This window comes from Cervus elaphus, chromosome 30 (assembly GCF_910594005.1).
Source record: "Cervus elaphus chromosome 30, mCerEla1.1, whole genome shotgun sequence".
Taxonomy (NCBI): Eukaryota; Metazoa; Chordata; class Mammalia; order Artiodactyla; family Cervidae; genus Cervus; species Cervus elaphus.
Genome location: NC_057844.1, coordinates 28,794,548 through 28,810,507, shown reverse-complemented (window position 1 = coordinate 28,810,507; position 15,960 = coordinate 28,794,548). Strand labels below are relative to the sequence as shown.

At 40.5% G+C, this 15,960-nt stretch overlaps 1 protein-coding gene and 1 pseudogene across 6 annotated transcripts in view; one reads left to right on the top strand and one right to left on the bottom strand.

The window, feature by feature from the left end:
* PDS5B (PDS5 cohesin associated factor B) overlaps window positions 1–15,960 on the top strand; it is a 172,911-nt gene that overhangs the window by 20,548 nt on the left and 136,403 nt on the right. The gene's annotated exons all lie outside the window — the stretch shown is intronic.
* On the bottom strand, window positions 10,071–11,104 carry LOC122687065 (annotated as a pseudogene).

Below are 15,960 nucleotides of genomic sequence, written 5' to 3'. Positions count from 1 at the left end.
TACTCTGCTTAGAGTTGAGCTCATTGGACTTGCAAATTGATTTTTTCACTGGTTTTTTGACCATTATTTAAAATGATTTTTCTGCCTCATTCTCTCTTCTCTTTGGGATTTTTGGTCTTTTGCTTAAAAGTACTATGGGGGGCTGCCCTGCTGGCTCAGTGGTAAAGAATCTTCCTGCCAATGCAGGGGACACAGTTTTGATCCCTGATTGAGGAACATCCCACATACCTCAGGTCAACTCAGCCCATGCACCATGACTGCTGAGCCTGTGGTCTAGAGCCCAGGAGCCACAGCTACTGAGCTCACTTACTACAACTGCTGAAGCCCTTGTGCCTTAGAGCCTGTGCTTGGCAATAAGAGAAGCCACCACAATGAGAAGACTGCGTACTGGAACTAGAGAGTAGCCCTTAAACAGTGACAAAGTCCCAGCACAGACAAGAATAAATGAAGTAAAATCATTAAAAAAAAAAAAATGTACTATAGGTCTGTGAGTCTCTCTTGTTTTTGAAGTTTTTTCAGTCTTTTCTCCTCAGTTCTTCCAGTTGAGTGACTTACACAGATTTGTCTTCAAAGTCACTAGCTCTTTTTTATTTTGCTTCTAATATGCTTCTAATAACTGTCAAGCCCATTCCCCACCCCCATATATTTATAAATACTTACTTTACAATTTCATTGAGATGTAATTGACAAATAATATTGGATAAGTGTAAGATATATAGCATGGTGACATACATGTATATATTGTTAAGTCATTACCATAGTTGAGTGGGTTAACAAATCTGTCATCTTCCATAGTTAACATTATTTTGTATGTGTGGTGAGACTATTTAAGATTTACTCTCAGTAGCTTTCAAGCACACAATACAGTATTGTTAACTGTAGCCACCATTCTGTACATTAGAGCCCCAGAACATATTTATCTTGTAACCGAAAGTTTGTACTCTTTGACAAAAATCTCTCCATTTCTTCTCACTCCCCCTCACCCTGTCAACTCTCTGTTTATATGAGTTCGAATTTTTAGATTCCATGTAAAAAGTGAGATCACACAGTATTTATTTTTCTGTGAGTTATTTCACTTAACATAATGTCCATAAGGTTCATCCCTGTTGTTCAAAATGATAAAATCTCCTTTTTTGTGGCTCATGTTCTCTTGAATATACACACTACATCTTTGTTCATTCATCCACTGATTCATATTTAGGTTATTTCCATGCCTTGGATATTGTGAATAATTTTGCAGTGATCACAGGGATGCAGATATCTCTAAATCCACTTTAAAATAATGTACTTTTCAGTTCAAGTATTTCATTTTTTAAAAAATATCTACTTCTGGCTGTGCTTGGGTCATCGTTCTTGCACTTGGACTTTCTCTAGTTGCAACGAGTGGGGGCCCCTCTAGTTGTGGTGCGTGGGCTTCTTGTTGTGGAGCACAGGCTCCAGGATGCATGGGCTTCGGAAGTTGTGGTACATGGGCTCCGTAGTTGCTGCCTGTGGGCTCTAGGGCACAGGCTCAGAAGATGCGGTACATGGGCTCAAGTCTTCCCAGACCAGGGCTTGAACCTGTGTCACCTGCACTGGCAGGTGGGTTCTTTACCTCTTAGCCACCAGGGAAGCCTCAAGTACTTCATTTTTTAACTACTTACATTTATCTGTTGAGATTCTCTGTTGTGACCATTTGAACAAATTTATTGCAGCTTACTTAAAGTCTTTGCTTGTTAATCCTTTTCTCTAAATTGTTTCATTTTTTAAAAATATTTATGGCTTTTTTTTTCTGTTCTTGACAGTAGGTCACATTTCATGTCTAGAAAGTTCTGATTGTAGAGTGGACATTATGGATGATTTATTTCTAAATTCTCTTCTTCTGATGAGTGTAGTTAAATAACTGGTTGATCACCTTGAGCTTGTGCAGGCTTGCTCTTACACTTTAGGATGGGTCTGAGGACACCTGAGGTGTTTTTAAGCCCTGATAACTTGGCCAGGTTCATGTCTCTTCTGCAGTGGGAGCAGCTGAGATTGCTGCTTAGAGGCTCTTTTAGCTTTCCACTTGTTTCCATTGGGCTCCTTAGAGTCTTCTGTGAGCATACTCAGCTCAGGGGTCAGTGAGGAACTGGAAGGAGTTTATATTAGTTTTTGAGGTTTCTGCTTCTGTGACTCACTCATTTTCTGAATTTGCCTTCTGAATTTTTAACCACTCTGTGGCCATGACATTAATAAGCCTGAGCTTTTTGCTTGAGTTCTAGTAGTCTTGTGCTGTTGTAGACTGGGAGTGAAGTGAAAGTGAAATCTCTCAGTCGTGTCCAACTCTTTGCGACCCCGTGGGTTGTAGCCTACCAGGCTCCTCCATCAATGGGATTCTCCAGGCAAGAATACTGGAGTGGGTTACCATTTCCTTCTCCAGGGACTCTTCCCGACCCAGGGATCGAACCCACGTCTCCCGTATTGGAGGCAGACACTTTAACCTCTGAGCCACTGTCTTGTGCTGTTGTAGACTGGGAGTACCCTCAGGGAAAAAGCTATGTAACTTTGAACCTCTTCCAGTGTACTTCCCTTCTTTCAGTGGCCAGATTTCCAATTTCTTCCTATTCTTGATGCTTTCTTCTGCTTTCAAATCATTTTTAAAAGTATTTTACCCAGAGGTTTTTTTTGTTTTTTTTTTTTTTAATAATTGTTATATGAGGAAGGGTTAATGAGTTGATAAAAGCTGTTAGAATTCTTCAGACTCATTTTCATTCATTTCACACTGGCCAGAAGCACAGTTGCTGACTTAACACACACCTTGTTTTAGGCCTGTGTGTTTTTAGAGACTCACTGTTTCTTCAGTTACATCATGTATTTGGATTAAGTAGGTAATTATTTAATGAAAAACCTGGAGCTGAACAATGTTTGCAAAAACTTGTGAAAGGGACAGCCATATTTCCTCTGTTGTTTCTTTTCCCCTTTCTTAGCACCAGCCTCTGATAGATAGCAGTGGAACCCGGGATTAGGTACTATTGGAAGAAAATGTTGTTTTCAGTTGTGTTTGACTTTTACTTCTCTTGGTATTTATGAAAAAAGTACTAAAATGTGTTGACCTCTCTGCTGCCCAAGGGACTCTCAAGAGTCTTCTCCAGCACCACAGTTCAAAAGCATCAATTTTTCTGCCCTAGCCTTCTTTATGGTCCAACTCTCACATTTGTATATGATTACTGAAAAAACTGTGGCTTTGACTATACAGGCCTTTGTTGGAAAACTGATGTCTCTGCTTTTTAATACGCTGTCTAGGTTTGTCATAGTTTTTCTTCCAAGGAGCAAGTGTCTTTTAATTTCATGGCTGCAGTCACCATCCGTAGTGATTTTGGAGCTCAAGAAAATAAAATCTGTCACTGTTTCCACTTTTCCCCCATCTGTTTGCCATGGAGTGATGGGACCAGATGCCATGATTTTCGTTTTTTGAATGTTTCCCAGTTGTAGGAATTGATTATATACACTGAATCTGATGCTGGGCTTGATGTCAGCAGGGCTGCTAATTGGGAATGGAACACAGACATGGAGTGACGGAGAGTAAGGTTAAACTGGAACTACAAAGAATTTTCGGAACTTATAGAAATGAGTTGAAACCTATGAGCCCAAACTTGAACCTTCATGGCTCTCACTGCTTCCGCACCTGTAACCTTGACGATGTAGGTAACCTGCAGTGGGTGTGACACACCTAACTGCAGATGCACAAAAGCCTGCCTCAGTATTATTCGGAAAAGCAAAGATGGGGATCTGACAGAAGCTAGGAAAACTGTAGGCCCAGTTGCTGCCCCTTGCCAGTGAAGGTGAGCCCAGAGATCCTTGACAATGTGTGAGGGCTGCCATAACACCTGAACTTACTTTAGCATTCCAAACCTGGTGGCTGCTTCTCTTTTGTCTTCTGTATCTCGTGGGGATTGATTTTTTTTTTTTTAAAGCCAACTCTAACCCAGAACCCAGGGTGTATATTGTCACCCTGCTTTTTTAACTTATATGCAGAATACATCATGTGAAATGCTGGGCTGGATGATGCACAAGCTGGAATCAAGATTGCCAGGAGACATATCAAGAACCTCAGATATGCAGATGACGCCACCCTTATGGCAGAAAGTGAAGAAGAACTAAAGAGCCTCTTGATGAAAGTGAAAGAGGAGGGATTTCCCTGGTTGGTTCAGTGGTTGAGCCTTCACCTTCCAATGCAGGGGGTGCAGGTTTGATTCCTGATTGGGAAGCTAAGATCCCACATGCCTCATGGCCAAAAACCAAAGCATAAAACGGAAGAAATATTGTAACAATTTCAATTAAAAACTTAAAAAAAAAAAAAAGAAAGTGAAAGAGGAAAGTGAAAAAGATGTCTTAAAACTCAGCATTCCGAAAACTAAGAGCATGGCATCTGGTCCCATCACTTCATGGCAAATTTCTTTGGGCTCCAAAATCACTGCAGATGGTGACTGCAGCCATGAAATTAAAAGGAAGAAAAGTTAGGACCAACCTAGGCAGCATATTAAAAAGCACAGACATTACTTTGCCAACAAAGGTCCATCTAGTCAAAGCTATGGTTTTTCCAGTAGTCATGTATGGACTTGAGAGTTGGACTATAAAGAAAGCTGTGTGCCAAAGAATTGATACTTTTGAATTGTGGTGTTGGAGAAGACTCTTGAGGGTCCCTTCAACTGCAAGGAGATCAAACCAGTCAGTCCTAAAGGAAACCAGTCCTGAATATTCATTGGAAAGACTTATGCTGAAGCTGAAACTCCAACCCTTTGGGCACGTGATGTGAAGAACTGACTCACTGGAGAAGACCCTGATGCTGGAAAAGATAGAAGGCAGGAGGAGAAGGGGACAACAGGATGAGATGGCTGGATGGCGTCACCGACTTGATGGACATGAGTTTGAGTAGGCCCCGGGAGTTGGTGATGGACAGGGAAGCCTGGCATGCTGCAGTCCCTGGGGTCGCAAAGAGTCGGACACGACTGAGCGACTGAACTGATCTGAACTGAACCCAGAACTGTGAAAAATGTATTTGGAAAAATGTAGTTGCTACCCAGCAAGGTAAAAAGCCACTACAGACCATCCTTTGTCACCATGGCACCAATGCACACCTCTTTTCATCATATTTATGTTACAAATAAAGACAGTTGTGAAACTCTACTTCTGGTGAACATAACGCAACTATCCTTTGTTCATCTGATAACATACAAACCCTCTCTTTAAGAGAGAATAAAAAATCTCTTTGTCCGTAGGTGGGTTAATTTCTTTTCTACCTATGTCACATTTTCTACTTAACTTCCTGTAACTCAGATACCAAAATATGATATGCAATTAGGTACTATCAGATGATTATCAAAAGGGAGAGAAATCAGTTAATATAGATAGAAATATTTTATATCATAAAAAGAAGAAATACTATTAGAATTTTCATTTCTACAACTAGTCATGTGGTTGTCGTTGCTGTCTATAATTACTTTCTGCTGTGACTCTACATTCCCTCTGTTCTTGGCAGTATCTCAGCTGATGGTGGTTTCTTGCCTGATGGGGTGACCTGAATCTTCATTCCTTAAGGGTCTGGGTCATTAGCAGTCCTGCCTGATTGTTTCCATTGACTTTAATCACACTACATGGAAATACTAAGTGGCCTCCCAGAGGAACTCCTGCATTCCAGACATACTTTCTGGGAGCCCCTCTTGTGTAGTAGGAGCTTGACTTCCCCTTGATTGTGAGGTCAGTCACCCTCGTCAGTTCTGCAACCCCTTTGTTTGTTGATTCCTTGGCATGAATAACCCCAAGTGGCTGGGTGGCAGTCTAACTTCCAGTTTAGTAGAATCATTTCTGCATTCCTTGGTGGAAACTAAAATCTAACAAAGGAACAATATGGCCATAGATGCATATAGGTGGCTAAGTGATATGGTATGTTGTATGTGTCAGTGAATTGGGAAGCAAAGTGAATTAGTTTGGAGTGATAATCAGTTAATACAAATTAATATAGGTACTTTTCATAATACTTGGGGAGATAATCAGGATACTGTGTACTAAATATTTACTTTGAAAGAAGTGTAAATATATTCAAAATGTGCATTATTTTTTTCTTTTTCACTTTTTACTATCCAGTATTTAATAATGGACTGGTGGTTGGTAACAGTTGAGTTTTGAATCTAGATCTGATATACTTTTCAGATTTTTTTGTTTGTTTACCTCTAGGGTGAGACTTATATTTACTATTTTTGAGCTTTTATAAATTAATTTTAAAGAATATAGAACTGAGCATAAATGACTTCATTTATTTTCACAACTGAAAATAGTAGGAGACATATGCTGACAAAGCAAGAGGTTTTATCGGGAAAGGGCACCCGGGTGGAGAGCAGTAGGTAAGGGAACCCAGGAGAACTGCTCTGCCGCGTGGCTCGCAGTCTTGGGTTTTATGGTGATGGGATTAGTTTCTGGGTAGTCTTTGGCCAATCATTTTAAATTCAGAGTCTTTCCTGGTGGCGCACGCATCGCTCAGCTAAGATGGATGCTAGCGAGAGGGATTCTGGGAAGTGGACGGACAGGCAGTGTCTCCTCTCGACCTTTCCCGAACTCTTCCGGCTGGTGGTGGCTTATTAGTTCCGTATTCCTTATCAGGATCTCTTGCCATAAAACAACTCCTGCAAATGGTTACTATGGTGCCAGCCGGGGGTGGGGGGGGGTGGTGGTGTTTCAATCAGTGTGCTTCCCCTAACAGCATTGTGTGTCATATCTACTCTGAAACTAGAAATTATAATAATGCAGTGATTAGGAGGGTGAGCCTGGAGTCAGACTACCTGGCTTTAAATTTCAGCCCTCCTCAGTTCAGTTCAGTCGCTCAGTCATGTCCGACTCTTTGCGACCCCATGGACTGCAGCACGCCAGGCCTCCCTGTCCATGACCAACTCCCGGAGTTCACCCAAACTCATGTCCATCGAGTCGATGATGCCGTCCAGCCATCTCATCCTCTGTTGTCCCCTTTCCCTCTCGCCCTCAATCTTTCCCAGCATCAGGGTCTTTTCCAGTGAGTCAGTTCTCCGCATCAGGTGGCCATTATTGGAGTTTCAGCTTCAGCATCAGTCCTTCCAGTGAACACTCAGGACTGATCTCCTTTAGGATGGACTGGTTGGATCTCCTTGCAGTCCAAGGGACTCTCAAGAGTCTTCAACACCACAGTTCAAAAGCATCAATTCTTCAGCGCTCAGCTTTCTTTATATCCAACTCTCACATCCATACATGAATACTGGAAAAACCATAGCTTTGATTAGACGGACCTTTGTTGGCAAAGTAATGTCTGTGCTTTTTATTTTTTTTTATTTTTATTTTTTTTATTTTTTTTTTATTCTTTGAATCAGCCATGGATTTACATGTATTCCCAATCCCGATCCCCACTCCCACCTCCCTCTCCACCCGATTCCTCTGGGTCTTCCCAGTGCACCAGGCCGGAGCACTTGTCTCATGCATCCCACCTGGGCTGGTGATCTGTTTCACCATAGATAGTATACATGCTGTTCTTTTGAAATATCCCACCCTCACCTTCTCCCACAGAGTTCAAAAGTCTGTTCTGTATTTCTGTGTCTCTTTTTCTGTTTTGCATATAGGGTTATCGTTATTACCTTTCTAAATTCCATATATATGTGTTAGTATGCTGTAATGTTCTTTATCTTTCTGGCTTACTTCACTCTGTATAATGGGCTCCAGCTTCATCCATCTCATTAGGACTGGTTCAAATGAATTCTTTTTAATGGCTGAGTAATATTCCATGGTGTATATGTACCACAGCTTCCTTATCCATTCATCTGCTGATGGGATGTCTGTGCTTTTTAATATGCTGTCTAGGTTGGTCATAACTTTCCTTCCAAGGGGTAAGCGTCTTTTAATTTCGTGGCTACAGTCATGCTTACCCTAAATTTCAGTTAACTATTGCTCTGTAGCAATGCTTCCCCTGCCCCCACCATGTCAGTGGCTTAAAATGAGTGTGTGTTATTACTCATGAATCTGTAGGTCACATGGATGGTTCCGATCATCTGGGCTAAATTTGGCTCATTTCAGCTGAGTTGATGTCATCTAGGATAGAGAGGAAACAAGTAGACCTCACCCTGGAAACTGGCACAACATCACTTCTGCCATGTTCTGTTGGTTCAAGTCAAGTTGTGAGGCCAGACAGGATTCAGGATATGGGGAAATCAGCTCTACCTCTTGATGGGGGGAGCTGCATTATCCCATTGCCAGGAGTTGGATCTAGGCGGGGTGGAGAATTGGAGCCATTTTATAGTTATTTTACCATACAACATGATCATGCGCAAGTCTCTTCATCTGTTCGAATCTGTTTGCTAACCTGTAAAAATGGCTAGGAGAGTAATGATTCTTTTTGAGACTATTTTGAAGATCAGATAAAATAATCTGTGTGAAGTGTCTTTGGTTGTGTCTTGATGTCTGCCAACATGTGCTCAATATATGTTTGTTATTATTGCTTGGTAGTAAGTGAAAGTCACTCAATCGTGCCGACACTTTGCAACCCCCATGGACTGTATCCTGGCAGGCGCCTCTGTCTGTGGAGTTCTCCAGGCAAGAATACTGGAGTGGGTAGCTGTTCCCTTCTCCAGGGCATCTTTCCAACCCAGGTATTGAACCCAGGTTTCCCAACATTGCAGTTAGATTCTTTACCATCTGAACCACCAGGCAAGTCATGGAAGGTAATATCATTATTTCCTTCTTATACCTGAGGAGACAAATTGAATTGCTTATGTTACCAGTATGTCAAGGTTTGTGGTAGACCCAGCATTTGAACCAACACGCTTTTTTATTTTCGCCCTGAAAGTCTAATACTTGAATTTGAGAGCCAGTACAGTGGTAAACATGTGGCCTCTGGAGCTTTGTTAGTCCTTGTCCCACACCTTACCAGCCTTTCAGCCTTGGGCAAATTACTTAATCTCTTTATGCCTCACTTTCTAGAAAAGGAGATTGCATACCTTGGGCACATGGTTGCTTGTGAAGTTTGTGAAGTCACTCAGCTGTGTCCGAGTCTTTGCGACCCTGTGGACTGTAGCCTACCAACCAGGCTTTTCCCTCCATGGGATTTTCCAGGCAGAATACTGGAGTGGGTTGCCATTTCCTTCTCCAGGGGATCTTCCCGACTCAGGGATCGAACCCGGGTCTCCCACATTGTGGGCAGACGCTTTAACCTCTGAGCCACCAGGGGAGCCCAACATGGTTGCTGGTGAGGATTAAATGAATTAATAGATGTTAAGTGTTTAGAACTAGCTCAGGCTAAGTAGGTATGAAGTATGTTTTTATTCCTTTTCCTCTTTATTATTATATGCTGCTGTGTTTAGGCTGAAACTGTAAAAACTTTTCAATTGAAAAGATTAAATGAGACTGAAATGATCAATCACCCTTTTCTTTTTAGAGCCATCTAATTTTTTCATGAAGTAGTGTTGACCTTTATGGTTAGTTTTTTAATACACTAATTATGGATTTTACTGATGTGAATTGGTTATATAGGGATGGTTCAATTTGAGGAAAAACTATTCCACAGTATTTTGTCTTTTTTTTTTCCCCCTTTTTCCATTCTGAGCTTTTCTTGCACAATGTCATTCATTTCTGTGGTTTCTATTCAGTGTTGGTTACCCTCAAATCAACATCTGAAGTTTGACCTCACTCCTGATTTTCGTTCCTTAATTAGTTTTTCTTCTTTCTCCAGTTAGTTATTATAATTACTGTTTTTTCTCATATTGTCTCCTCTTCTGTATGCTTATTGCTTCCAGTTTAGTGCAGATCCTATTTTTTTGTTGTTGTTTGTTTCTTTTCTTTTTTTAACATCTGACCTTACTGTTACTCTGAGAACATCTTAGTTTTGTTTTTTTTTTCCACTTGAATATATATTTATTTTAGAATGTGGCAGTAACAGCATGATAATAAACCATCACAAACTTGTACCAAGAAGCACACAATCTTTAAAGTGTTGTTTTTCACAAGTAATTTAAGTATGGCATTATTATTATTTTGCACTAGAGTCAAAGACAACGTTTAGGTTCTTCAGCTTTGGGGCATTTAGTAACATTGAAATGATTGTCTAGTCAGGCAGAGGCAAGAAATTCAAATGCAGTTTCTTTCTCTTCTGCCAGTTCCTTTGCAGTAAGATCCATCTTCTCACGTGAGAAATCATTAATAGGGAGACCTTCAACAACCTTCTAGGTCTTATCCTTGATTGTAACAGGGAACGGGTAAAGCAGATCATCAGGAATACCATAGGAGTTGCCATCAGAGATAATGCCCATGGACACAAACTCTCCCTCTGGGGTTCCAAACCAGATGTATCTCGTGGTCACAGATGGCTTTTGCAGCTGACGTTGCACTGGACAGTTTCTGCGCCTTGACGACAGCAGCATCGTGCTGCCGCACGGTCCTGACGAATGCTGCCTTGTCATCTTTCAGAGCTTCATCAACACCAACTTCCTTTCCCTGCAGTTTCACCCTGGCATGGTTGACATCTGGATACTGAGTTGAGGAATGGTATCCCCAGATGATGACATTCTTTACATCATCAGAAGTCACTCCAAGTTTAAGAGCAGTCTGAGCTTCAGCTGGGTTATGATCCAAAAGAGTCAAGCAACTGAAGTTCTCCTTGGGAATGGATGGCGCCAACTTAGAGGTAGTCAGACAGTTGGTGTTGGCTGGGTTTCCCACCACCATAGCCTTAACTGACTTCTTGGCATATTTGTCCAAGGCTGCACCCTAGCATTTGAAGATTTTCATATTTGCTTTGAGTAAATCTTTCCACTCTATGCCATCCCTTCTTGGCATGGAATGGCCACATCCAGGTCTTTGAAGGCAGTCTCTTCTTTATCTGTTGTGAGGACATCTTTCAGGAGGGGCAGTGCACAGTCTTGCAGCTCCATCGGGACACCCATTATTGGAGTGATACCCAAGCCGAGAATGATAGGCTGGTCTTTACCGAAGACAGGTCCATTTCCATTACTGTACAACCGTGAATATGCAATTTGTCCAGCTGCTCCAGTCACAAGGACTCGGATTGGTTCAGACATGATTGGGAAGAGCGCAGAGACTTCCTGCACCTGTCGAATGAGCCTCAGGCAGTCAGGTCACCTCTGTCCCGGAATCAACTCCCATCTTAGTTTTGTCTGGACCCAGAGGTAGAAGCTCTTGGAGAAGACAGCCTCCCTCTCTTGGTAGTCTCTTTCTGGCATTTTTCTTTGGCCGCCTCCATTTTCTTGGCCACAAGTTTAGCATATTCTGCAGTCTGCCTTTATTTTTCTCGGTACACTGTTGCCTCAGGGTAATATACTGATGTTTGTGTTGCAGACACGTGAAATACAGACACTGACTCCTGTGTGCCTTGGAGTCGGACACGACTGAGCACACACGAAGGAGGACTGGTAGAGGAGTTACTACTGTTTCTGGCTTTAGAGGATGTTTCTCTGTTAAGAGTGATGTTTCTGGTTTTTAGTAGAATAATACCTTTGTAGGTAAGCATATTTTCTTGTAGTTTTAGCAAATGGGTATTGATTCCTGCATGTGTTGAGATAGGTATCTTTCTTCCTTCAGCATCTTGATATTGTAAATTATGTTGATAGATTTTTCTGGCTATAAACCAAAACCTTGCATTATTAGGATAAACCCATTTTGGTCATAATGTAGCTACACTGTCCAATGTAGTACTCACTAGCCACTTTTGGCAGTTTGAGTTTAAATTTATGAAAATTAAATAAAATTAAAAATCCAGTTTCTTAGACTTATTAATCACATTTCAAGTGTTAATTGTAGCTAGTGGCTATCATGTTGGACATTGGAGATACAGAACATTTCCGTTGCAGAAACTTCTGTTGTGCAGTGCTGTGATATATATAGCTGCCTTTTAAAACACATCCATCTTTAATCTAACTGGTCAATTGAGATTTTGAAATAAGCCATTACTTTTCATTACATTTTTTTGTCCCCCCCCCCCCCCCCCAGTCTTTCTGGTTATTTTCAGCATCCTCCTTCTGTTCTCATATTTTATAATTTCATTTTAAAAATTTCTTAAACATTTCAGCTATATTTTACCTTTTGTTGATTAAATTTTGAAATCTGAATTCAGTGGTGCTTCAGTCTCTCAGTGATGTTCGTTTCCTTGTGTGTGTGTTGATCCTTGAGTAGGACTCATGTTTTGTTGAGCTTAGTATGTGGAAGATTTGGGAGAGTACTCTGAGAAGGTTTTTTTTAAGCCCACAGAAGATTTTGTTTTTGTATCTGCTAAGATAACAGGACTTATGCCCTGGGAACTTTAAGGATGACTTTCAGGCTCAGCTTTGCTGCTTATAGATGGCACAGTGCTGATATGGACAGTTACCCTCTGGCCTCTCCATGTGCATACTGCTTACTGCCCAAGTTTCAACATACTATTGTTATGGGGTTGGATAGGTAGGGAGTATGGAAGTGATGATGGAGTATGGAAATGTCCTTGTAGATTTTTCTTTGTATGTGTTCAGCAATATGATAACAGTTTTCTGCTGGATCAGTTGGGCTCTTCATAATGTACTGACTGTAGACTACTGGTTATGGATGTTCAGTCTTTTCAGTTGGGCTTTTCACTGCTTCTGGTGATATTTAGTTCTCTCTGCCTTCATCCCTTCCAGTTTGAACTGTCCTGTTTTCAAGTCACTAGAATTCTTATTTCACTGTTGCTATTTTTCACTCTAGCTTACTTTGGTTATTGTAGGTACAAACCTATCCACCTTTCTTTGAATACATTGAATAATTTCATTAAAATTAATGAAGATTTTAAAATGTATTTCTGTTGTGTCTTTTTGTATTGACTTTATTTTATTTAGCCTTGTGCTCTGATTCTTATTTTGTGCACCTCTTTTGGACTCCTTGAGTCTTCTTTTGTGCTTGTTGATTTTTCTTTATGCAGTTATATTTGTAAATGAAATTCTAAATTAGTCATTATTGATAGCAGGTGTGGGCTGCTTTAGCTATTGTATGAATTAGGGTCACTTTCTCCAAATGGGTGCTTCTAAGGGAATGGGTAGCTGTAGTTCTTTCTCTGTGTGTTATCCCTGGTGTGGTAAATCAACTGAGACAGGCTTCAAAAGTAGGGTTATTTTTAGGGTGTGTGGGCTAGGAGCACACCGGTAAGGCTTGTATCTCCTGTGAACAAAACAGATGGCTGAGAGAGCATTTGTGTCACAAAATCCCAACTTGTTTTATCTTGCAATCTACATCAGGTCAAGAAAGCTTAGATGTAGAGTCTTTACCTATCTTAATTTTGTTTTGGTTTCTGGTGGACTTTCAAAATCCTATTGTTGGCTGTGTTTTTTGACCTGAGGTTATTAGCAGGAATTAGGAAAAGAGTTGCTGTAGAGGTAAGAATGTGCTATTGGAAGATTCTGTTTGCTTGTTTGTTAATAGTGATGGCCCAGACCTAAGGAGCTTTTATCTTCCTGCCTTCATTCAGTTCCCCATCCCCTAATTCTGAGTCTGGGTGCTTTATTGAGACCTGGTTTTACTTGTGTTGACTATCAGCATTGTCAGTGATCTTCTGATTGCTAACACTGCTATAGTTTTTTCCCATAGTTGTTATTTCATTGGACATACTAATTGATTTGGGGAAGAGGAGAGAGAAGTGTTATTATGCATTGACCACTGTAAAATCAGAAACTCTACTGGAAAAGATTTTAAGGTTTATTCTTATTTTCAATGTGTGCCTTTTGGGCACGTGTAAGTTCTGAAGTTTTATAATGAGACACTGCCACTAGCATTTCCTATTTTACATTGATTTCCATGGAGTACTTTTTATCACATCAACTGCCTAAACCCAGTTTCTCAAAGATACATGGTAACCATCAAAAGGAGTGTAGAATGATCATTCCATGTTGAGATGGAACTCCTTTGAGCTAATGCTTCACTTGGTGTCTGACAGCTCTTAGCAGTTGCTATGTTCTCCTTGGTAATTAAAAATATCCAACAATATCTGTGAATTTGCTGTGAAGTCCAGGGTGTTCTGAGATGTCTTGGTGCACAGTTTGGTAACTATAGGTGTAGCACTTTACAGTTTGTATAGCATTTAAGCAGATAGTTATTTTCTGCTTAGAAGACTGAAAATCAACCATCTTTGTAGGATAAGCTATAGATATTTGTACAAGACTAGTCCACTGGGCTGTCTGTTCGCATCTCAGAAGACAGTCTTTATTTTAAAGTTTATTTCTGATTGGTATTTTAAAAATACAGTTCATTTTCTGTGAGTTTTTAACCCTTTTAGTGGAAGAAAATGTGTATTTGCCAGGCGATTGAAAAGAAGTGTCTTTAGTGTAGACGGTCATAACCATTTTCTGTATTGACATTCTTCCTGTTGCAAATTTGTTTTTCTGAGAAAATATTTTTGAAAAAAGATTAAAAATTAATTTTCAAGTAAATAATTGAGTAACTTTTCATACTGTTCATGGGATTCTTGAGGCAAGAATACTGGAGTGGTTTGCCATTCCCTTCTCCAGTGAACCATGTTTTGTCAAAACTCTCCACAGAGAATGGCAAGAACACACAGAACTATATAAAAAGGTCTTAATGATTCAAATAACCATGATGGTGTGGTCACTCACCTAGAGCCAGATGACCTGGAGTGTGAAGTCAAGTGGGCCTTAGGAAGCGTTGCATGTGTGCTAAGGTGCTTTAGTCATGTCTAACTCTTTGCAACTCTGTGGACTGTAGCCTGCCAGGCTCCTCTGTCCATGGGATTCTCTAGGCAAGAATATTGGAGTGAGTTGCCCTGCTCTCCTCCAGGGCATCTTACCCAGACATGTTTCTTTTATGTCTTATGTCTCCTGTTTGGCAGGCAGGTTCTTGAACACCAGCGCCATCCGGGAAGCATTACTATGAACAACGCTAGTGGAGGTGATGGAATTCGAGCTGAGTTATTTCAAATCCTGAAAGATAATGCTGTAAAAGTGCTGCAGCCAATATTTCAGCAAATTTGGAAATTTCATCAGTGGCCACGGGACTGGAAAAAGTCAATATTCATTTCGATGCCAAAGAATGAGCTACTGCACAATTGCACTCATTTCACTTGCTAGCAAGGCAATGCTCAGAATCCTTCAAGCTAGACTTCAGCACTATGTGAATCAAGAATTTCCAGATAACAAGCTAGATTTAGAAAAGGCAGAGGAACCAGAGATCAGATTGCCAACATCCATTTGATCTTAGAAAAAGCAAGGGAATTCCAGAAAAATGTCTGTTTCATTGACTGCACTGAAGCCTTTGACTCTGTGGATCACAATAAACTGTGGAAAGTTCTTAAAGAGATGGGACTACCAGGCCACCCTAGCTGTCTCCTGGGAAACCTGTATGCAGGTCAGGAAGCAACAGTAAGAACTTGACGTGGAACAACTGACTGGTTCAAAATGGGAAAAGCAGTACATTAAAGCTGTGTATTGTCACTCTGCTTATTTAACTTATATGCAGAATATAGTATGTAAAATGCTGAGCTGGATGAATCACAAACTGAAATCAAGATTGCCAGGAGGAATATCAACTACCTCAGATACACAGATGATACTACTCTAATGGCAGAAAGTGAAGAGGAGCTAAAGAGCCTCTTGATGAGGGTGAAAAAGGAGAGTCAAAAAGCTGGCTTAAAACTCAACATTTAAAAAACTAAGATCACAGCATCTGGTTCCATCACCTCATGGTAAGTAGATGGGGAAAAAAATGGAAACAGTGACAGATTTTATATTCTTGGGCTCCCAAATCACTGTGGATGTTTCCTGCAGCCATGAAATTAAAAGATGCTTGCTCCTTGGAAGAAAAGCTATAACAAACCTGGACAGCATATTAAAAAGCAGAGACATCATTTTACTGACATAGGTCCATGTAGTCAAAGCTGTTTTTTTTTTTTTTTACTAGGCAAAGAATTTTATTTATCTTTGTCTCAAACTTTATTCTTAGGCTTCTTCAGCTTCATTAGCT